Source organism: Mixophyes fleayi, chromosome 9 (genome assembly GCF_038048845.1).
Source record: "Mixophyes fleayi isolate aMixFle1 chromosome 9, aMixFle1.hap1, whole genome shotgun sequence".
NCBI classification, from domain to species: Eukaryota; Metazoa; Chordata; class Amphibia; order Anura; family Limnodynastidae; genus Mixophyes; species Mixophyes fleayi.
The window spans coordinates 26,244,948-26,269,840 of NC_134410.1; the positions used below are offsets into that span (position 1 = coordinate 26,244,948).

General features: G+C 43.9%; 1 protein-coding gene across 5 annotated transcripts in view; it reads left to right on the plus strand.

The window, feature by feature from the left end:
- The first annotated feature begins 219 nt into the window (after positions 1 to 219).
- Positions 220 to 24,893, plus strand: part of SIPA1L3 (signal induced proliferation associated 1 like 3) — an 82,403-nt gene continuing 57,729 nt past the window's right edge. For 2 of the 5 annotated variants that reach the window (XM_075187084.1, XM_075187088.1), the window contains exons 1-2: positions 220 to 304; positions 22,184 to 22,310. The gene's annotated coding sequence lies outside the window, so the exon portion shown is untranslated. Of the gene's footprint in view, positions 305 to 11,421; positions 11,499 to 15,680; positions 15,780 to 22,183; positions 22,311 to 24,893 lie in introns of those variants that run through there. The other 3 variants (XM_075187086.1, XM_075187085.1, XM_075187087.1) reach the window with 3 other exon arrangements.

A 24,893-nucleotide genomic window follows, 5' to 3' on the forward strand; every position in this document is an offset into this window, starting at 1 on the left:
GTAAAAGGTGCAGATCTCAAACGCCCCTACGTACTGTCATAGCAATCGTTGTAGATTCAGATACACAATTGTACGCATACTTGGTATGTTAATAAAGTTATTGAGATTAAAAAAAAGACGTGGTTGGCGTAACGAACTTTGGCTGGCAGGGTACAGACGGCCATGTTGGCTGTTGGGCGGGGTTACTGCGGTCAGAGCAGAGGCGGGGGGCGTGGTGATGTGATAGTAGTGTCGCTGTGGGAAGTGAAGGTATCGGGACAGGGAGGAGAGGGAGAGAGTGGAGTCCGGGGGGAAGCCGCAGCCGGTAAGTGCTGGAAACGGGGTAAACTTGGGGGGAAGTGTTCCGTCCTGTGTGCTGTGGGGTAATACGTGTGCCTGGAACCAGGGGATTGTTTTATGAAGGAGAGGAAGGCAGCTTCCTGGGGTTGGCAGCTGGGGGTAACCTCCTACGATTACCAGCTGGGGGCCCGGACTGGGGTGCACCTCATGGGGGCTGTGCATTTAGGGGGCACTTCATGGCTGCTGTGCATTTAGGGGGCACTTCATGGGGGCTGCGCATTTAGGGGGCACTTCATGGCTGCTGTGCATTTAGGGTGCACTTCATGGTGGGCTGTTCATTTAGGGTGCACTTCATGGTGGGCTGTTCATTTAGGGTGCACTTTATGGTGGGCTGTTCATTTAGGGTGTACTTCATGGTGGGCTGTTCATTTTAGGGTGTACTTCATGGTGGGCTGTTCATTTTAGGGGGCACTTCATGGTGGGCTGTTCATTTTAGGGGGCACATCATGGTGGGCTGTTCATTTTAGGGGGCACATCATGGTGGGCTGTTCATTTTAGGGGGCACATCATGGTGGGCTGTTCATTTTAGGGGGCACATCATGGTGGGCTGTTCATTTTAGGGGGCACATCATGGTGGGCTGTTCATTTTAGGGGGCACATCATGGTGGGCTGTTCATTTTAGGGGGCACATCATGGTGGGCTGTGCAATTTAGGGTGCAAATCTGGGGAGGAAATATGGGGGTTCATGTAATGAAGGGGGATTGATGGTGCAGATGGAAATGGGATGGCAGTGACTGGTGGAACAATTGAGGGGGGGGGGGTGGATCGGGATTCAGGTTATGTAGGATGAATGCTGGTTGTACATGTGAGGGTCATGGTTGCACAGTAACTGGTGCAGTAATGAGGAGGAAAATTGGGGGTGCAGGAGATGAGGGAATGCCAACTGGAACAGGACTGAAAGGAAGATACATGAGACGAACAGACCAGAAATCGGTGCTGCTCTTTGGTGGACACAAGATGGGGGGGCGCTGATTTACCGACTTGGGATGCATGACATGAGAAACAGTGATTGATGGAGGACTGAGAAAAAAAATGTAGGGGTAAATAAATTGAGAAGGCAATTACTGGTCTGGGGCTGTTGGAAAATATACAAGTTCAGTGATTGGAATGTTAGAATGATGGCTGGCGGGAAAAGAATTATGGTGCATACAATATGGTTTTGAATTTAATGGATTAGTGTTAATTACATGGAAGTGGAATGGGGCAGTCAGGATAGTGAGAACTGGTACTAGGACATAAACAGTGGGTATCGCTCAGTTAATATTGAGGTGTTAATATACAGGCGCTTGTGACAGGCATTGCTGTGGCGCTTGTGACAGGCATTGCTGTGGCGCCTATTGATTGGCACATAGCAGACAATGCTGTGGGGCTTGTGACGGGCACAGAGCAGGCATTGCTGTGGCGCTTGTGACGGGCACAGAGCAGGCAATGGTGAAGTATTTATAGAAGGTTGGGTATGATGTGAGATTAGTTTGCAGAATTGACCCAGTTGCCTGACTGATTATCTGCATTATTGTGCAAAATATAGGTAAAGAACATAAAAAACTGGGGTCGCCTGGGCAGCGATGCCAATGTCATTAAGGCGATAATGTTGGTACATGGGTTGAAGAGCTCTTCTGATCAACGAAAATGTGTGTAAAATGTACTGTTTAACACTGAGTGACCCTACAATGTGCACTACATTTATGCAGTACATATGTACATTTGAAGCTTGCTCCTCTCACAGAATCAGTCTTCCTAATGCCATCTCTGTGTGGGAGAAGATCTGCACAGTGACGTCCACAGATCTGACTAATTGTAGGTTTTTGTGTGTGCTGCTCAATGCAGAAATAAATGACATTTTAATGCTTTCTGTTAGTTTACACAGAAGGCCAGGACACTCTCTTATGTAGACTGTCTCCCACATCACAGATGCCCTTCTATTAATTTTTAAGAATTTAATCGCTGAAATCATGGCAGTTAATCAGATTGTTAATTAGTACACATTTAGTTCACCCATATGCGCTGAGAAAATAGTTAAAAATGCATGAAAACTAATCAGTGCTTTAGTGATCCGGTTTAATGTAATCCAGTTACACGCGTTAATGCATGCAAAATGGCGCGACCTGTGTTAAAACTTTAGAACGCCATACCATCATTTTAATGCACTTTGCAGGTGTTGGCGGATAAAAAGTGCATTAACGGTGAATTGGTGTGAAGGAGCCTTTAATGATTAGGTGTTTTCAAGTTATCTGGTAATAAGACACTGATTTTGACAGCTCTGTTCTGCAGGTTAAATTGTCTCCTTATCCTATTCAGACAGCTGCTTGTCCCGGCTATGGCTCTCCTCTGGGGGATTGTTGGAGTCGTAGTCTCATCTAGCCCCCCCCCAATACTTATCATCACCCCCCTGACAGATGTCCCTGTCACTAATCCACTCCCTATTGTGCTCCTCACTCTGTGCTCCTCTTGTACACTTTTGGTTTAAGGGCTTTAACGCCAGTCATGTATGTTGGAGTTTCGACTGAAGACGTATATGCAATCTATAGCCTTTATTTACATGTTTCTGTTCCTTTGCTTTTTTTTTCTCTCTGTCAGTCTATCTCTGGTATTTATGACACACCACATCCTAGCACACCTTTGCCGAACTTGGTAACGCCCATCTTTGCAATCCCCATCTGCCTACCCCTTTCTGCCCCTATCCTCCACTGTTATCGACATATCTCAACTCTTTAGACTCAATACAAACAGCTGAATTCATTCTTTGTTCCAGCCTCTATCTTGTTTTGTCTTTTCCCCTCAGGAGTTTCCCTTCATCCTCTTTCATAGTTTCTGTTTGTGTGTTTCTCTGTTTCCTATCATACACTCGTCACCTGTCTCTTTAATCTTCCTTGATTCCCCTTTCCCTCACCTACCGGACCTCACCACCTTGTTCTGTGCCCCCTCATTCTATTATTCTCCTTTCTGTCACTCTCTCTCTCTATTATCCCTCTCTCCTGCTCTCTCCCCCCTGTAATGTTTCTGTTTTACTGTCACTTTGCACCTACACAACTTGTCATTGTCAAACAAACATTGCAACTGCAGAGACATAAACACAGAGACTGTTCTATGGGGGGGGGGGGGGGGCGCAATATTGCTACATGGGGATCAGATAAGAGAATATCTGGCCTTGTTTATGAACAATTTAACCTATTCAACCTGTTCAGACACCTGCTGCCAAGTACAGGGTTCTTAGTACAGTGGTGTCATTGTAGTAGTCTCCTTGTCTGGAGTGTATACTGTCCTGTGGATCAGTAGTTATGTGCTGCGATACACGCAGTGGGATTTAACAAAAAATTCCTGCATTACATACAGGATCCAGTTTTGCATAATAGTAAACAAAACGAATAAGTTTATCTTTATGACAGTAATAAAACGGTCACCGTACGTACCATAGGGTAGAGGTGTTGAAAGGATAGTGCTATTGCTTCTCTAGTAACTAATATTTTTATATATAGCAACGATTATCCTTTATGATGTGTGTTGGGCTTTCAGGTTGTTGCTCTGTGGTACTAGTCCAGACAGTTCAGTTATTCTCTTTTATGGTATTTGTCTTGTGAAAATAAAGTTTGACTGATGCTGACCTTTGTACTTCTCTGATTATTCTCAAGTCTCTACTCTTGTTAGTAAACTGATTCATTTTTATGAATATTCAATCTGCCAATGACATCATTATGACCCTTAGGCGCTAGCGTTAAACACTGTGTAATATAGAAACCAGTGACGTCACGGAGTCACATTGTAGATCCTTGTGACTTGATAAGCTGTTCTCTCTCCGGTGTTAGGGTTACATCCGGCATATATCTAAGTTGGCGATGAGTGCACCTTCTAGTAGGACTGTATACACAAAGCACATGTTCGGTGAAACGATGATTTAAGTCGCTGTACCCTTTATTTATCTGCGTATTTGTTTTAATGGAATACGTTGTTGTTTTTTTTTCATGAGATTCAATGAAATATCAGCCATAGCACTGGCCTCTAGAGGCCAAATTATTAAGAGAAAAGTACATTACCAGGTTGACTTTAGAATTAGGGGATGAATGTAGAAGTTTTTAGATTAAGTGAAATACCATTTTAAATAGAAACTAAACAGACTATTATACAAAAACTATCATCAAGGCATTTGTATTGCTGAGGTAAGTATGTGAAATGACAGATCCATAGGTAGAGACTGATCTTCAGGAAGTGCCCCTTCTCCACCCCTCCACCACCCCTCGCTAATAGTACTACTGAGATCATTGCTGTGCTTTGGGCCTAATTGGAAGGAATTCTTCTCCCCCCAATTATGTAATTGTTCTGCTTCTCCAGTCTACCTGCTGGATTTCCCTTGGTATATTGAAAGGACATAGATTCTAGCAGTAAGGCCATGGCAATCTAATGTTGCTGGTTTAAGGCTCCGTTTACTACCAGCAACGTCCTCATCTAATGGTAGGTACCGTGCAATCTGTCTATCAGGGTATACTGTCCTATACCTTCGCTGATCTTTACCCCTTTGATGTAGCTGCTTGTATCACTGTAGGGCAGTTCAGAATCCCTCACATGTGAAGATCTAGATACAGAGAATCTGAGTCCATGGTAATCGTCCTTTGCTTCTGAGAGCAGCCGTTTATGACAAAACGTTGTATTGCTGGTTTTTGATGTTTAACTTTTTTAAACAATCTACTCTTTGGTTACTTAGGTGTATAAATGCTATACCCATTTTTACTCCACCCTGTACAATTCCTTACAGTTCCTTCAAACTCATGGCCTTTTTTTTTCATTCTCCCAGTTGCTTCCTGCTATTCAGTATGTGTAAATTATAGAAAGTAGATTGTGCTTTTAGAGGAACTAATTATAACACCTATCTAAATGAACTTTTATGTTATAGTGTGCATTTGTTTCCCTAATTCTCAGCTAGACCGATGGCATCCAAGTACTGTCCTAGAATACTGTGACATCTCAAAAAACAACACTTTGGCTGCAGTAAACCCACCAGCTGTGCCGTGTTTAATAGTCCCTGGATATAATAACTTCTGTGGCTTGCGTTGCTTCACATGTGTCCAAAACTAGCGTATTGCAGTTTGATAAGCTCTACGGTCTGAGCACATGGTCTCTAGTGGCAAGCTGTGCTTCTTTGTCCCTAACGTGTATCAGACATGCACAGTGGCCTAGTGGTTAGCACTTCTGCTTCACAGCACTGGGTTCATGGCCTTATCTGTGTGAAGTTTGTATATTCTCCCTGTGTTTGCGTGGGTTTTCTAATGGTGCTCCGGTTTCCTCCGACACTCCAAAAACATACTAATAGGTTAATTGGATGCTATAAAAATTGACCCTAGTCTCTCCCTCTCTGTCTGCCTGTGTCTGCGTGTGAGTGTGTGTGTGTTAGGGAATTTAGACTGTAAGCTCCAATGGGGCAGGGACTGATGTGAATGAGTTCTCTGTACGGCGCTGCGGAATTAGTGGCGCTATATAAATAAATGATAATGGCATGCATGTCCATAAAGGTCCCTGAAAAGTGGACCTCACCTGCATTTTCAGCTCTGGGTCAGCGTACCACAATGCTGCTTTTTTTTTTTTTTCCTCCACTCTCTCCTGACTTTGTACAGTCACTTCATACTCGTGGACATTGTGGTTCCCTTTACGCTAAAGCACGTAATCGTTCTGAATTCTAATAGGTAAAGTGATCGTGTCTCAGGGTACCATAGTATAGTGTCTGGACTTGGGCAGTCGAATTTTTCAAAGAGGAAAGCTAACATTACACGTGTCTGAAATCCCTCTAAATGTGCTTCTTTAGAATGTAATTTTTGGTTATTTAAAAAATTTCTAGTTGTGCAGAATCTAACTAGATTATTGTTCAGCGCCGCAACAGGTAAACATATTTCTTTTTGAAACCCGATGTAACAACTAGACTCTGCCCCGTCACCGCTAGTGTCACAAACGTGTAAAGGTTGATGTAAGTTGTGTATCTGAGGATCAGCCAGGCAGGTTCTGTGTGTAAAACTAAACCGTGCACAGTGTTTATAATGGATGTAATGTAAACAGTCTGAGCATGTGAAGAAGAGACCTGTGAGGTCTGCTGTCCCGCAGCAGTGAAGGGTTAAATGGCTGGCGCGCAGCAAGAGATGTCTATTGGAGCAGAATGAAGGCAGATGACAGGAGGATATTAACAGTTCTGGCCTGAAGGTGAGGAATGATAACTCCAGCAACAGCTGCTGTTTGTATAGAGAGGGATTCTAGAGGGCAGCCCCGGAGCAGGAGATATGGAAATTGTGGTCATGGGGTCCCATTAACTGAAATTGGACTTTTCGTCCTAGTGATTACAGCGCTGCTCTGTATTTTGGGGTCTTGTGGAGGGGGTGTACAACACACAGGGCTAAATTTACTAAACTGCGGGTTTGCAAAAGTGGAGATGTTGCCTATAGCAACCAATCAGATTCTAGCTGTTATTTATGTAGTACATTCTACAAAATGATAGCTAGAACCTGATTGGTTGCTATAGGCAACATCTCCACTTTTGCAAACCCGCAGTTTAGTAAATATACACCTTAGTGTGCAGGATCCCATGTTGGCCCTCTTTCACTGTACAAAAAAGTACAGACACCGATTTCCCCCCCCCCCAACACTGTACAACACAGAGTCCCATTTCTTACATCCCTCCCCAAGAAATAAAAAACTATACATTTCTCATCCTTTATTGCTATGAGAGGTCAAGTTAATTTTTTTTTAAGTAAGTTTTTTTTTTTTGTTTTTTTTTTCCCCTCTGTTGTTACTTTGACTTGGAATCACATCCGGCTATGCTTCTACAAGAGCCTTTCACAATACTCAGGACTGGTGATATCTCTTGCTTTATTCATTCATGTAAACTAGCTCAGACTATCTAGTCTATAAACAATTCTATCAACTAATTAGTCATAGTAAAGCCACTTATTGCTTGCATCATGTTTAACAGTGACAAACCATTGTGACTGATGGAGAACAGCCTCACAATGCAGGGTGATTAGCTAAAATACACATTCACAGTTAAGCTCAATTCTATCCGAACAACATGGATAACTACATTTGCATTTTATTTTACTACATCACGGAGGCATATAGATTTATTCTGGAGCTTTGACTACTGATCAACAAAAAATACTTTGTAGTGTCAAATAAAAACACAGAAGTATTCACCCATATTACTAAGATGCATTTTTAGGGGTCACATTGTAGATATGAGTCCACCTGTGCACAGTTAGTGATTCAACTGATTTGATAATAGATCATCGCCTATCTGCGAGAGGTGTTGCTGTTTGTTAGTACATTGCCAAAGAAAAACTTCATCATGAAGATCATAGAACATTCAAAGGAAATCTGAGAAAATGCTATTGAAAAGCACCAATTGGTGAAAGAATATGAGAAGATTTCAAATATGTTTAACATTCCTTGGAGCTTTGCCAAGTCCGCCATAGAGAAATGGAGAGATTATGGCACCAACTATGACTTTGTCTAGTTCAGTCGGTCCTCCAAAGCGGAGTATCCGAGTGAGAACTTTGCTAGGAAGCCTATGGCAACTTTGACAGGGTTATTGTCTTCCATGACAGAAATAGGGAGCACAATAGTCTGGGCATGTCACAAATAGTGGCAAAAAGATTACTTTTGTTGAAGAAGACCCGTGTGAAATCTCACCTACGTGGGCGATCCACTGACCACATGGATGAACGTTCCGTGATCTGTTGAGTCCATGATTGAACCTTGGATCTCACCGCTAGGACAGTGTTTGTTATGGGGATGCATCTCTGCCTCAAGGGATGGAAAACTTGTCAAAACAGAGAGAGAGAACTGGATGTTGCAAGATAGAGAGACAAATCTTTGAGGGAAAACCTGCTTCAGTCTGTAAAGAGATCTAGGACTCGGAAGATGATTTATATTCTAGCAGGACAATATCTGAAATCATAGAGCAAAAGTCACATTAGAGTGGCTTAAATACAAAACAAAACAAAAATCTATGCACTGAATTGGCCTAATAGAATCCCAGACCCTGGTCCTATAGAGAATCTGTGGGATGATTTGGCTGTTCACCAATTGCCCCCATCTAAACTGTTGGAACTCGAGCAATATAGTGAAGTAGAATGAGCAATCCTCATCATCGTCATCATCTATTTATATAGCACCACTAATTCCGCAGCGCTGTACAGAGAACTCATTCACATCAGTCCCTGCCCCATTGAAGCTTGCAATCTAAATCCCCTAACACACACACAGAATGAGAGAGATTAATGGCAATTTAATAGCAACCAGTTAACCTACCAGTATGTTTTTGGAGTGTGGGAGGAAACCGGAGCACCTGGAGGAAACCCACGCAAACACAGGGAGAACATACAAACTCCACACAGATAAGGCCATGGTCGGGAATCGAACTCGTGACCCCAGTGCTGTGAGGCAGAAGTGCTAACCACTAAGCCACCGTGCTGCCCACTAAGCCACAGTGATTGTAGTGTCTGGATGTGCAAAGCTGGTAGAGACTTATCCACATAAGGTCACTGCTGTAATTGCAGCTAAAGGTGTTTCTACCAAGTATTAAAACAAGTTAAGTGTATAAGTATGTAAACAATTATTTCTGTTTTTTGTTTTTAGAATAAAGTTAGATTTTATGTTCTTATTGGAGCATGTTGCATTCCATGATGTAAGAAAATGTGAAAAATTCTGGAGGAGGTGAATACTTTGTGGCCACTGTATATGAACGTAAAATATATACATTAACACTGTTTTTGATGGTTGTGTCGCTTTTACGTATCTTAGTCTAGGATTATAGTAGGATAGAAAGAGAAACGTAAATAGATCTTGGTAGTAGATTTGGATGGATTGGAAAATTATTTAACTTGAACATAAAAGTGGGGGGTGCTTATGGGATATCAGGTGTTGTATTAGTGTGTAGACAAAATAAATAAAATCTGTTTAAGCTGATTAGTCCTGTCTGGACTTTGGGAAGCTTTTGGCTAACAAATGAGATCCGGACTAATTAGCCAGCAAAAGATTTTTTTTTTATCTAAGCCACTAGATGAGAATATTACTGATGCCCACGGATTTCAGGAGGAGTCAAAAATTCTCCATCTCCTATTGACCAGACCATGGCACTGAATTAAATAGCAGCATAAAAATAACATTATTTTTTTCTTGTACACTATTAATTTAACTGAATACCTTGGTGTCTTCTATTGGAGCTTATATAAAGCTAGGAGCGCAAAAAAAAAAAAAAAAAAAAGTAGCAAAGTTGCACCTTAGCAAAACCATGTTTCTATGCGGGGGGGGCTTGAAAATAAACGAGCGGACAGATATAGATTTGGGAGGGGCATAACCTAGCATAACTTTAATTTGCAGTGTAAAAATCAAGCAGTCATGTGTTTGTGTGATACATGCAAAAACAATAAATACATTTGCACCCCCTGTGTTACAACATGGTTTGTCCAGGAGTAAATTTGCCCTTTTTTTTTTGCTACTAACTGAATTTTAGGGCCATTGTGTTTGCCACAGCCTGGTACAGAGCAGTGTATGTGCATCGCTAGTGAGCACATTTGGTGGGCAGCCGAGCGTGGCAATGTTTGCGTTAGGAAGTGTCACAGTGACTTCTTGTCAGGCTGGTAGAGACCTTTGTTCCATTAGATCGTCTTTGTTCTTCTACTCGCAGCCCGGCCCATATCTTGTCCCAACAAGCTCTTGTCAAACATAACAAATTTTCAAAGCCTGCATTGATGTCTGGGGATGGGGTGACAGTCATCTTATTAATGGCAGTGACTGAGCTGATGTTTGGGGCCACACAGGAGTGTCAAGGGGTGACCGTGTTCCTATGTCAGTGGATTGCCCAGAATAATAACTTAAGAATGCAGAGGGTATAAATATGGGGCGTTGGGTTGATTAGTTTAGCGGTAGTGGATGATGCAACACGTGATTGACAGTCATAGAAGAAGAGGATTAGTACTAAAACCTTAGGCTAAAATGGTGCTTCCACGTTAGAAAGGGAAACCCTGTGATGTCACATCACCGTCACTAATGCTGGCTACGCATTGCGTTAACAAGTAAGGTGCCCAATAGTGATCATTGGTAAACCTTGGGATCAATATCAAACATGTCCATAAAACCAGTGGGAAAATAATCGCTGATATGGCTATAGGCCTGTGCCTATTGTCTGGCTGCATTCGCAGACCATCACCCTACCTAGTTTGGAAGTGATCTGGCTGTGAGACTTTGTGGCTGATTGGTAACATCATCATCATCATAATTTATTTATATAGCGCCAACATATTCCGTAGTGCTTTACCGCAGCTGGCTACATCGCCTTCTGTAACCAGCTAAAGACATCCCTCCCGTTCATGATAAGCTGGGTAGACTGGTCCCAAATTACGTCTCTCCTCTTCCAACACTGATTGGTGATGACAAACTGGATCTAATAGTATCTAGAGATCCAATGTAATCTGTTGAGCACTGAAATCCCCATGGTTAAAATTAAAATAAAATTTAAAAACAATTGTTCCTGTTTATATTCCTATAACTGTATCAACTATTCTGTGCGTGTGTGTGTGTGTGTGTGTGTGTGTATATATATTCTACTTGGGAAATGTTTGGTGAGGATTGTGTTGCACTATTTGCTGTGGAGTAAGTAACCCTACTGTGAAATTATATATAAATATTTAATCTAATGTTCTATCAAAACAACCTGTTGCAAGAAAACCCAATATGGAATTCACTTTGACATAGTAAATAATAAAAGTAAGTTATTTTAGCTGAATCCAGTGCATTGAAGGTGCGCGTGGGCATCGGAGTAAAAAAATAAATAAGGATCTGGTGATTAAGGGGTTAAATGTAGCAAGTGCAGGTGTTCCTTGTGTACATCTGTGTCATGGCTTCTTAGTCTGTTCATTATCAGGGGATTAAGCCTTTTGCTGTGTGTGGTGTTTCCAGCAGGGATGGGGTTAATGATCAGTTTGGGTGGTTATCTGTGTTCAGAGGTTTCTGTTGAGTAATTTATTAACCTGTAATGTTAGCTATTATCCAGCTGGCTGTTCTGGAAGGTAGACGAGAGCTCTCATTTCTAGTATTAAATGGAGAGGAGAAATCTGTCCCATCCACCGGTCCCCACTTCACACAAGAGACTGTGTTCCTGCTCACTCCACCACAAGCATTATCAGGTCAGTTTATACAAGGACCTTTCTGTACTAATGACAGGGACATGCCTAATGGATCAGTCCTTTCTTGGACCAGAGTGTACTAATGACAGGGATGTGTTTAATGGAGCAGTCCATTCTAGGGCCTGAAAGTATTCATTACAGCGATGAGTTCAACGGGTCAGTCCTTTCTAGGATTGTATTTCTACCCTGCTCTGTAATCAGTATCCAATGCTTTGCTTAGTCTTGTGGAAGGCTTTGTACACTTCATTTATGGGTTCAGCTCCTGGGTTGAGCAATGGATACCATAGCTCTTGTATTTTGCTGATAAAAGCAGGGCCTACTGATGTTCTCCAGATGTGAATGAGAAAATAATTAGCTTCCTGTTCAGTGGTGCCCATCGTGTGTCAGTGAATGCCTCCTGTATTTCTGTCCTGTCAACCAGGGACAAGATTTAAATCGAAACAGCAGTGTGTGGACAGTATTGCTGGATACAGGAGAAGAATAAGGGGTATATTCGCTAAACTGCGGGTTTGGAAAAGTGGATATGTTGCCTATAGCAACCAATCAGATTCTAGGTTTAATTTTGTAGAATGCACCAAATAAATGACAACTAGAATCTGATTGGTTGCTACTGGCAACATCTCCACTTTTTCAAACCTGCAGTTTAGTAAATCTAGCCTTAAGACTGATTCAGAAGTAATAACCATAATTAATTGAGTTTGATTTGAACTTGAAATACTTGTGTGCACCATCCCTCATACCTGTACATTGAAGAGATGTGCACAAAGATGGTGCCTGGTGTTAATTGCTACAGTGGATATAAAAAGTCTGCACACCCTTATTGAACTTGCAGGTGTTTGTTTTGTGAAGCCTGAAATCAAGATAAATCATGTCAGACCTTTTTCCACCTTTAATGTGACTTTGCAGTCAACACAATTCAAGTGATAGTTGACAATTTTTAGGAAAAATACAAATATTCCAATACCCTAAGTGTGCGCAGTCCTAAACTAATACTTTGTTAAAGCACTTAATAACCTCAATCATGAACACACCTTTTGCTTTGAGTTTTGTTGAATAAGTCTCTATCAACTTCACACACCTGGACTTTGTAATTCTATCCCACTCTTCCCTGCAAGAAGGTTCAAGGGCGATTCTTGCACAGTCCTCTTTAGGTTATTCCGCAGGTTTTCAATGTGACTGAGATCTAGGCTGTGACTGGGCCATTCCAAAAACTTTGATCTTTCTCTTTGAAGCCATTCCATGTGTGCTTTTGGGTTGTTATCATGTTGCAAATTGCTCCTCATATTCGGTTGTCTGACAGGGCAGCAGGTTTTGTGCCAAAATATCTATCTTTGGGTGATCTGTTGTCTTTGCGCCAAACATATCTGTTAGAGTTAAAGTCAAAAAGTTCAACCTTGGTCTTCTCCAACCATAAGACATTTCCCCACATCGTTTGGGGTGATTGAATTTATTTACTTTTTTTTTTTTTTTGCAAAGTTTAATTGAGCTTTGATCTTTTCATGTTGTCACATGCATGAAGCGACCAGTTCCTTCCAGTTATTCCTGCGGCACCTTTAACCTGGCCATAGACCTGGTAGTGATCCTGATGAGTTATCTTCTTGTCCTGTCCTCTACTTCGAAGCGACGTCCTAATCTCGGCAATGTTTCTGTTGTGACTCATGTTCTCCATTTATTGATAATAGCCTTCATAGTGTTCCATGGTAATGGGTTTTGCAGTTATTTTCATACCCTGCTCCTGATTGGTTGCCTTGAACAATGAGATCCCGAAGATGTGTTAAAAAGCTCCTTGTGGACTTTGGCTATCCCAGTAGGTTGTGGACAAGAGAACTGCTAGAACATCCTACAGAAGCAGCTGGTCTTTACTTGGAGTTAATCGCAATCCCTTTAATTGCTGACAGGTGTTTGCTAATTACCTTTTGAGCATGATTTTTTAATGTGATTTGTTAACCCTGAACACACCTACAACCCCATTATGAAAGGGTGTGTACACTTTTGCAACCATTGTATCGTAGGTCTTTTGTTTTCACTTCACTTTTTTTGTGTTGGCTGCAATGTGACATTAAAGGTGGAAAACGGCATGGCATGACCTTGGTTTCAGGCTTTCCATCACAAATGCCTGCAAATGCAATAAGGGTGTGTAGACTTTTGATATATCCACTTTATATAACATCTGTAGTGGTGCCTGGTGCATTCTGGTTGTTTGATCCAATCTCAGGACAACCATATCTGTGGACAATCTACAGTGATATGGTAACTGTAGCGTCAACATTTTACGCAGTGCTTTTACAGAGAATGTGTAATATAAATATATTACAGGTTCATGGCAGTTTTGGTTTGGAAAGTAGCCAGTGTTAGTCTAGACAACTTATATCTTTTTACTTTGTGCAATCTGTGTAATTGAGGAATATTATTCTTGGGGTACTATTGCCGCTATTTGATTAACCCTGAACCCCTGTGCATTTTGCTGGTATGGACATTCCTGCCAGTATATACAGACTGGGTGCATACCCATATGTTTTCTCTTCTGTAGGATTGTATATAACTGGGCACTAATGAACATGTGTCTGCTAGCAGTCACCATATTGTTGACCTGTATTAATTGCAAGCTTTTCAGTCCAGGAGCATCATAGAATAGTGACATTGTTTATTGTGACCATTTTGTATTTCATGTAAACTTACCCTGTGTGTGTGTGTGTGTGTGTGTGTTTGACAATTTAGACTGTAAACTCCTCTTATATATTCTACCATTCTCCTTTTTTTGTTTAAACATCTTAGATGAGCTCTAAGCTCTCTGGACACTTCTAGGTGGTGGTGAATGTGAATCAAGATGGTGCAGACAATGATGTTGCTAATCAGAGAAACGGTACACTCATTGGGAGCAATAAAAGTACGTTTAACCCGAAAGAGCGATAATTATAAACTGCAGCCAGTATGGGGAGAAGGAGAAGGGACCTTGCAATACTTGGCATGCCCCTTCTGCTTCCACTGTGTACATGTCCTCCTACCTCTCTGTGAGCGTGATAATGTTCTGTGCCAGCCTGCGTGGGCTTCACACGACAATCTCCATCTCTGCTGGGTTATGAGATCTTGATCAGCTCTCTGTCAGCTGCTGTGTTTAAACACAGCTATCACCCTGGCAAAAGGCAGCAAAACTCTCAACGCCCTGTTTCTGCAATTTAACAAATGTTACATTGATATAGGGCTGATTGTTTATCCCAGATTTTACTAAGTGCTCCTTATTTCCATCAGAGGGAATGGATAGAGGGGTAACAGCATTGCCACCCCCTGAAAAAAAAAAAAGTCAATTTCTATGAATATCCACGGGGATCAGTGCAAAGTAGTTGAGTAGAGCAATTTCCCAGCAATGGAAGGAGATGAACTCGTGCAGAGCAGTGATCTGGGTCTTTGGAGACTGTAAACTCCATATGGTTCTAAGGAAACTTGGCGATTTTTCTTCAAAAAGCCAGAAGAAAGATTCACAGTTGGATTTTTCCATCAAGCGCTAGGCATAAGTGTTCCACCATGGCAAGTTGCAGGGTGTCACTTCTTGGGAGACAAGTGAAGCATTTGGAAGGCTAAACTTCAGGGACAGGAGTCGCATGACTTCCAGAGCTTGGACTTGGGGTGACGGAACATTTCCAGCTGCAGCAGTGAGGCCGGGTTGCTACAGCAAGACTCCACAGCAATAATGAACCTCTCCGCACTAGGAGTACATTGTGGAAGGTGGATCCCATAGGATTATGGCCTACATGAGATCTGTTTCTGCGGTATGCTGTGCTTTTCCTACAAGGGTCTGATCCTGTAACCCATGAATCATATCGCTGTGAGATCAGCTTGTCCCTAGATTGGGCTGACACTTTAAACTCATTAAACCTGTCACTGTCATTAGATCATTATGTCCCTACAAAGGATTGATCTTTTAACCCATTAAACATATCGCTGTCATTGGATTACTTTGATCCTTTTTTTTTTTTTTTTTTTGTCTTCCCCTTTTAAACCATTAGACTTGTCACGGTCAGTAGGTCACTCCGTTTCTTTACGGGACTGACAGCTAACACGGATGTAACATGTTGAAGTCATGGACAGTTCATGCATTGTCTGTGGTGATGGGAGCTGTGTGTGTGTGTGGGAGGGGGATCTAATCCCACTTAGTATTCAGTGGACGAGTATGGTAGTATTACTAGGCAGCCCACGGCTCCGCTTCCTCCTCTCATTCACCAGACTGTGTGTCTCTGGCCAGGGAGAGGATGGATCATATGAAATGGGGACTGCAGATACCAGGTGATTGTGTGTTTGTGCTGAGAGGTGGTTGTTGTGTGTTACTGACACACTTGTGTGTGAGAGGTGCTGCAGGATTGCTCCACACTGCAGTTTGTTTAGCCAGTGTGTGTAAGGTACAGTGTTATCCTGTGTGTGTGTGTGTGATGTGTATCATAAATGTCTAATTATATCTGTGAGTATATTTCTGTATTATTATTATTATTATTATTATTATTATTATTTGATGTTGAGAATTTACATTTTAACATCACTTTGAAAAAACGTTTTAATTTGGATGAAACTGCTCTCATGACCCCACAGGGCAGAGTTTTAATAGAGGGGGGGTGGTGATCTGGTTAGGAGTACATTGGCAGGGAGTGTGCCCAATTTATGGGTGTGTTTTGGGTGGTAGCAGTCACGGATAATCTATTTTTAAAGAGATGTAAAGCATATATTTAGAGATAGTGCTTGGGGCATCAGTAATGTCTGAACATGCTCATTAATGGCCCAGATGACATTATTTATATATAATTTATATTGAGGGATGAGTGTAAGGACGGAATTCGTTGCGTTACGGTTCTCGTAGGGCTGCTGCGCCCTCACCTGAGTCTTCCACCCACATTTAATAGCCATTGTCAGCAAGGTCTGCTGTGCCAGGTTCTTCAGCATATCCGCATGCTGCTGGGGTGGAGCCTGTAAAATGATGTCATCCACCAGAAAATGAGGTCATTCAGTAGCTGGTACAGAACTGTCAGGCACAGTGACAACCAGCATATATATGTTATATCCACTTAAGGCTGTGGCAAGCCGACTACCTGAGAGATAAATGCATTGTACTAAAGCACCGTACCACTCTACCATCCAGAGGAGTGGATTGTAATATTTAATAGATAGCATCTGTCTGGTTGAGAAACCAGCACCCGAAATTTCTACAATCACATTTACATTTAAAAACTTAAAGCACTTTAATATATATTTACAAATCTTGTCTTGGTTGTCTCGTTCTTGCAATGAAATCCTTTATCTTTTGTGGCTTCGTAGTGGTCAATATCAAAGTCACTTGTTACTTCTAGTACAGCATAACAATATGTTGCTATGTTTTGAATACTCATTAATTCACTAGTCACATGTGGCATCACTGGGGCAAAGTAACCCATTGTGTGTAGGCAGTAATCACTATAAAAGCGACCTGCCATTGGTAAATCAAATCACTTTTTAAACTCTAAAAGCGAAAATTGTCTTCCAATATTTAATATAATACAAGTTTGGGAATCACAGCAGCTATTTATTATCTTTTCTAAATATGCCCTTCTGGATTTGTCTTGTTTGTGCTGTTTCTTGTAAATCTGACTTTCTTGGCTGAGCATCTTGCAGAGCACAGAGCAGGCTCGCTCCAGGTGACCCGGCTGAGCGCAGAGCAGGTTCGCTCCAGGTGACCCGGCTGAGCGCAGAGCAGGTTCGCTCCAGGTGACCCGGCTGAGCGCAGAGCAGGTTCGCTCCAGGTGACCCGGCTGAGCGCAGAGCAGGTTCGCTCCAGGTGACCCGGCTGAGCGCGGAGCAGGTTCGCTCCAGGTGACCCGGCTGAGCGCGGAGCAGGTTCGCTCCAGGTGACCCGGCTGAGCGCGGAGCAGGTTCGCTCCAGGTGACCCGGCTGAGCGCGGAGCAGGTTCGCTCCAGGTGACCCGGCTGAGCGCGGAGCAGGTTCGCTCCAGGTGACCCGGCTGAGCGCGGAGCAGGTTCGCGCCAGGTGACCCGGCTGAGCGCGGAGCAGGTTCGCTCCAGGTGACCCGGCTGAGCGCGGAGCAGGCTCGCGCCAGGTGACCCGGCTGAGCGCGGAGCAGGCTCGCGCCAGGTGACCCGGCTGAGCGCGGAGCAGGCTCGCGCCAGGTGACCCGGCTGAGCGCGGAGCAGGCTCGCGCCAGGTGACCCGGCTGAGCGCGGAGCAGGCTCGCGCCAGGTGACCCGGCTGAGCGCGGAGCAGGCTCGCGCCAGGTGACCCGGCTGAGCGCGGAGCAGGCTCGCGCCAGGTGACCCGGCTGAGCGCGGAGCAGGCTCGCGCCAGGTGACCCGGCTGAGCGCGGAGCAGGCTCGCGCCAGGTGACCCGGCTGAGCGCGGAGCAGGCTCGCGCCAGGTGACCCGGCTGAGCGCGGAGCAGGCTCGCGCCAGGTGACCCGGCTGAGCGCGGAGCAGGCTCGCTCCAAGGGGAGCCGGCTGAGCGCGGAGCAGGCTCGCCCCAGGCCCCAGGTGACCCGGCTGAGCGCGGAGCAGGCTCGCCCCAGGCCCCAGGTGACCCGGCTGAGCGCGGAGCAGGCTCGCCCCAGGCCCCAGGTGACCCGGCTGAGCGCGGAGCAGGCTCGCCCCAGGCCCCAGGTGACCCGGCTGAGCGCGGAGCAGGCTCGCCCCAGGCCCCAGGTGACCCGGCTGAGCGCGGAGCAGGCTCGCCCCAGGCCCCAGGTGACCCGGCTGAGCGCGGAGCAGGCTCGCCCCAGGCCCCAGGTGACCCGGCTGAGCGCGGAGCAGGCTCGCCCCAGGCCCCAGGTGACCCGGCTGAGCGCGGAGCAGGCTCGCTCCAAGGGGAGCCGGCTGAGCGCGGAGCAGGCTCGCTCCAAGGGGAGCCGGCTGAGCGCGGAGCAGGCTCGCCCCAAGGGGAGCCGGCTGAGCGCGGAGCAGGCTCGCCCCAAGGGGAGCCGGCTGAGCGCGGAGCAGGCTCGCCCCAGGCCCCAGGTGACCCGGCTGAGCGCGGAGCAGGCTCGCCCCAGGCCCCAGGTGACCCGGCTGAGCGCGGAGCAGGCTCGCTCCAAGGGGAGCCGGCTGAGCGCGGAGCAGGCTCGCCCCCAGGCGACCCGGCTGAGCGCGGAGCAGGCTCGCCCCCAGGCGACCCGGCTGAGCGCGGAGCAGGCTCGCCCCCAGGCGACCCGGCTGAGCGCGGAGCAGGCTCGCCCCCAGGCGACCCGGCTGAGCGCGGAGCAGGCTCGCCCCCAGGCGACCCGGCTGAGCGCGGAGCAGGCTCGCCCCCAGGCGACCCGGCTGAGCGCGGAGCACATGGGGTAGTCTCACTCATAGTAAAGTTAAATGTGCCACATTACTAAAATGCAGACAAGTTTCTTTTTACTTGGAGGACTTCTTCCTACACTTTGAAAACAGATTTAAAAAAAAGCATCAAAGATGACTTGTTTTAGATGCATTTCTTAACATATAATCTACGTGTTTTTCGTGCATGGTGTATTACTAGTACTATTGACTTTATTAAGTTTATTGCTACATAAAAAAATCATTAAGACTTTAGTGAATGAGTCCTGATTGTTGTCTTTCTGTGTATCCAGGATTACTGGCATAATAACAAAATTTGCTAGGTTCCACTAAATTCGTATGGTTGCACAGTGCATTAAGAGTTCAGGACATTCCAGCTTGTATCATGTAAAGAACAGTATGTAATGGTTTAAAGAATTTTATTTAATGGCATAGCAATAGAACATCACAAGACCGCATATGGTGTCATTAAGCTATACACAGTGGAGCAAGGTATAAAGGAGCTATATTTGTGGCCCTGTGTTAAGCACATCTCCTGTGAGTCTTCTTAATTCTGGCATCCTGTCCAGTCTTTCTTTCTAAGCCAGTTGTGACAGTTCTCACTGTGTGTCAGTACATTTATGTGTAGTGATGTTACATTATATCAGGGATACACAACTCTGATTTGTGTTGGCACCATAATGTGAGATGACTGTATGCTTGAGGGGCCCATAACGTCATGTTAACCCTACTGATTGACACGGGTGGGTGAAATACAGTCCAGTTGGCTCTTATCCCTTCCGGAGTCTCCAGTCCACCCCAATACTACTCCATCATCATCATTTATTTATACAGCGCCACTAATTCTGTAGCGCTGTACAGAGAACTCATTCACATCAGTCCCTGCCACATTGGAGCTTACAGTCTAAATTCCCATATATATATATATATATATATATATATATATATATATATATATATATATATATATATATATATATATATATACACACACACACAGAAAGGGAGACACTAGGGTCAATTTTGATAGCAGCCAATTAACCTACCAGTATTTTGGAGTGTGGGAGGAAACCGGAGCACCCGGAGGAAACCCACGCAAACACAGGAAGAACATACAAACTCCACACAGATAAGGCCATGGTTGGGAATCGAACTCATGACCCCAGTGCTGTGAGGCAGAAGTGCTAACCATTAGGCCACTGTGCTGCCCATGCTCCATATGCTTAGCTATTAACCCCAGGGTTATTGAGCTTAGGATGGAATAGGCCTCCCTTACATTGAGGAGCACTGCAACAGAGTTGTCCATCCTTCTGTCGAGAACGATAGGCAGGAAACGTGTACACTTGGCCAATACTCCCTTCTAAAGCCAGTTCTTAGAATTCAACAAATCCATCCAATGACTAAACCCTTTACTGCAGGTCAAAGCGCAAGTCGCGCCAAAAATCAAATATAAATATGCACGCACATACCTCTGTGATTTTTAATATACTTCTCCAAACTATAGAAAATAATATTGGTGTGCTATAGGAGGTGCCGGGAATGCAAAGCTGAGACATATCTAATGCTATTAATAATATGCTGAACCGTGTCTGATGCCTATAAATCAGTAATCAGCTACACCTGGTGCCAAGTAGGTAAGAGTAAGAAAACAAACATAAAAAAAGACTTTAAAACCCCTTTCCTCCTTTCTCCCAATTCCCCCCCCCATTGCTACAGTACATTGATGTGGCTGGATCACTTATAAATAACTAAATTGTAAAGTTATTTCAGTAAGTGGCGCAGTTGTTTATCATTGCAAATTTACTGATTTTTGTATTGAAAACGTATTGATTTCTAAAACGGCATTACCAGGTTTGAGGAATCTTTTTTTAAATTTTTTTTTTTTTAAAGGGCTAATTAGGCCTTTTCATTTGTGAGGTACCAACACATCATTTATTTATTTTTTTTTCCAGCCAGAATGCCCAGCAGGGCGTCGTTACCTTTTTATCCTGTCTTGTTAAAAAGATAGATTAACTACATGAATAATGCAACCAGCAAGTAATTTAAAAAATCACAGATTGATGTGAATTTTGTTAACTTTAAATCCTGTTAAATCCAAACTTGGAGTACATATTACATCCTCATGCTAACGATGTACTGTAATATCTCAGTCTTTGTGGTGCCAGCTAGGATCAGGGGGCTGGTTTACTCCCCTACCTACATGTGTTTCAGAAACAGTATATAAGAACTGTGTTTTTTGTATTTCAACTGTAGTATACCATCTGAATTTCTTGAAGATCACTAGTACCTTTTTAATTAGTGTATAAATGTCCTCGTCAGGGCTCTTGAGCAATAAACATCACTGTTTGAAGATTCTGCCTGACGCCGATTTGTCTGCTGTATCCTGTGACCAACAGATAAGAGCTTACACTCTAATCTGTTCCCCAGCTGTCCTGGGTTTTGAACCCAGCTTCTGTGTCCTGTTCCATAGCGGTCAGGAGGTACCAGCCAACCCACAGCAAAGAGGCACTGTAGTAGCTACACCAGTTACCCCAGAGTTACCCTAGTGGTTCTAGGTGCCGCAAATGAGTCTAGTGGTGGCAGTGAGATTCTCCTACAACTATTGCGCAGCTGGCGAGTGTTTGATGGCAAGGGGACACCAGAAGGAGTAGTCGTAAGAGTCGGTCACTGATGGTGAGAAAGAAACCCAGATAAACTGTGCAGGTAGAACATCCCTTCACCCCCCCCCCCCCCCTCTCCCCCCCTCCCCACCACCACCACAGGCCGGGTGGCGAAGTATGCCCATCCGGTCACAACACTGAACACTAAGAGCCAATCATAGGCACATAGCATTTGTCATCTTTCCTGCTCTGAACACTGATTGGTTCAGAACAAAAGGGGAACGTGGCTGTATCAGCAGAGGTTGGCTTATAGGGCCGAAAATCCTGGTTGGAGGGAATGAGGCATCGTCTGCTTACGTCTCGTGTATCCGGCAGCCGCGCACCCTCGCTGAACTTGCCAGTTGTCTCTGCACTTGCGCTGGTCCAAATAATACGTGTTCTTGGCTTGGTCTGGTGGGCCAGTATTGGCCTGCAGGCCGTATGTTGTGCATTCTTGTATTATGCACCCTTCATGAAGTGTGTCCTATCGATGTTTGTCGCCATCTAAAAGACTTTAGTTACCGTATTAATTAGTTTCCTTTCTCTGTCCCAGTGCATTCAGGCACACACTTTGTGGTTAGAACCCTGTGGATAAATGGCTGGATTGCCTCTCTCTGTGCTGGCTGCTGCATGTGACATGGAGCCCGCTCCTCACTAGAATGTGTGGAACAATCATTCATTATATGTGCGTGTTATGCTTGTGAAGGAGAATTGTATGCACTTCATACCGAACATGTAACGTTTTCTTCCTACAGGCACAGAAATCCTTGCGTGGCCTCCTCAGTCCCTATTTCCTTTGGGTTTCAGTTTTGGAATAGTTTTATTGTGGATTAGATGTGGGTGGGCGTCCGAGTCCACTCTTGGAACTGGAGAAACCGTAGGGTGAGTAAAAGCTTTTATTTGTTGGTTTTTGTTCTTGCACTGTCCTAGTAAATACAAATTTAGTTCTAATCACACTTCAGTTATTCATAGTTACTAACTGTGTTAATGTCTCCGTTACATGTCCATTAACTGCACCTGTGCCCTACACCAGTGGTTCCCAAACTGTGCGCCCAGGCTCCCTGGGGTGCCTTGGCAATCTCGCAGGGGTGCCTTGGCCAGGGCCAGTGGTAAGCAAGGCGGAGGACCACTTTGTAATTATTTTGGCTTAGGGGTGCCTTGAAAAAATTATGGACACCCTAAGGGTGCCTTGAACTGAAAAAGTTTGGGATCCACTGCCCTACACAAGGTGGAGGCAGCCATGTTTTAATGGTAGCAATGCTCGTGAGTTTGCATTCTATCACCCGGAAGAGTGACTGACACATGCAGATGGAAGCACACATTTTCACTATTGAGAATGTAGCCTATCCAGTCACTAGAAAACCGTGAAGCTTAGTCTGTGGCTAAAACCTCTCAAGAGATTGCAAAATGTTAATGCAGAATGTTCTCAAAAGTATATTGCTTGGGGGAAAATGGAATAATTCAGTAAGATTTAGTTGCAGATGGATTTACGTGGCCAAGAAGATCTGCTAACATGAGGATGTGACCCTTGTAGTACATATCAGTGTCCTGACAAGTACAGGTATGACCATGTTGGTTCCCATGTAAACACGAGACACTGAAGTGTGTGCGCGCTGAGGGTTATGAACTGCCTGATATATATTGCAGAAATGTAACAATCCTTTAGAGAGTCTCCTCAAGTACCGATCATTGATCGCTATCAGCCTTTCACATTCATTAACTAATGTACTTTAACGATTATGGTATGACAACCTTGCATGCAAATATCAGCCAATCACAAGATTTCCTCTGCAAGCCTGCAATTGTCCTTGAAGCCACATTTTAACCTGGTTATGGCTCATCATGCCTATTGCCCTGAACGCCAGAATCCGTATTGGCAAACTTTCACTGAGGCTGAGCGACTGGATACCACAGGGGTCAGTGCAGTCAGCAGATGACTGGACAGACGCTTAGAGTTACCAGCCAACCATATCTTCAGATGTGCCTGCAAATGATCCAACTGATTTTGGTAGGATGGTCCTTTTGGTAGTTCATGGGAGTTGAACTAGGACATGCCGTTCCCAAACTTGTCCGCGCGTTTTAAATTTGCCCCTGCTGTAGCGCAACATAGTTTAGTCAAGGTGCAAAATTGCACCTTCTCGCTGGAATTGCTCCTAAATGAGCCCATAATGGGCCATGGGTTTTGGACCTTCCCCAATCAAAATTGCTTCCAATCTGATTTTGATCAGACTGAGGGATTGCTTTGGTTTGTATATATGGTGACTTCAGGACAATTTTATGTAAAACAAACACACTTGCTGCTGAGAGCAGTTTATGGTTAGTTCCATCTAGGAACAAACAGCCCAATGCATAGCTGTCAACATTAAGATATTTTCATGGTTACCTCCATTCAAGTTATGCGCCGTACTGTTTTGACAGGACTTTGAGCACTGTAATCCCCATCATATCACGTTTAATGAAATTGATAACAATATACTTTTTTTTTTTTTTGCCTTTTAAATAATCTTATTTAATAAATATCAACCTTAAATGCTCTGCTAATAAGAATATATGCTATCGATTTAATCTTTCAAGCAGAAAGTTTTTTTGTTTTTTTTTCTTCCAGCATTGACCATCTGCACAATAAAACATTTCCAAGGGCAAATCTTTAATATCTGAGACAACCCCTGCAAATTAGTGATATTTGGCCTGTTGAAATACTGCGTTTTCACACCGTCTGGCAAATCTGTGTTCACAAGGTTTTCAATTAGTGACATTTAATTTCCACTGGAATAAATTGAGATTTCATTCTGAAAAGCAGCATCATAAAATATTTGGGTACTGTTTATTTCTCCTCTGCGTAAAGAAATTTTTTTTTTTTTTTTTTTTTTGAATGACATGCAAAAGAAAATTATCATCATAGTTTTTTGTTTGTTTGTTGTTACTATTGTTTGTGTAAGTGTATGCAACTAGCGTGCCATTGTATGCATGACAGGCATTAGGCGGTTTGGATGAAGGGGGGATGGTTGGTAAGATTGGGTGTCTGGCTGAAGGAGTGAGCGTAGGACCATTACTGAAAAGATTACATATTCTGCGGCTGGAGTACACTGGAGTGGACACTTTCCTAGTGTAGGGGCTTATTTTGCTGAGTGTTACACCTCTGCTTCAGACTGATGATTATTGCGTTGAGTGTTTGCTGATTCTATTTAAATCTATATTACTAAAGTGGCTGAATGATCCTTTTAAAACCTCTGCTTCCCATCAACCTGGCTGATGAGAGCTTCTCACTGCTTCTGTGGGCGACTTGTGGGAAAATGCTCTGTAACGTTGACGTAGTTGGCCACATTCTAAGATGTATTCTGGGGCACTTGGCTGCTGAATCAGCCCAGAATACACATTATAAATATTGGAGCAGTTCTCGTTATGTCGCATTTGTGTTTGATAATAATGTACCTTCTTATGAGGTGTAGTTTTTACTTTTCCGTA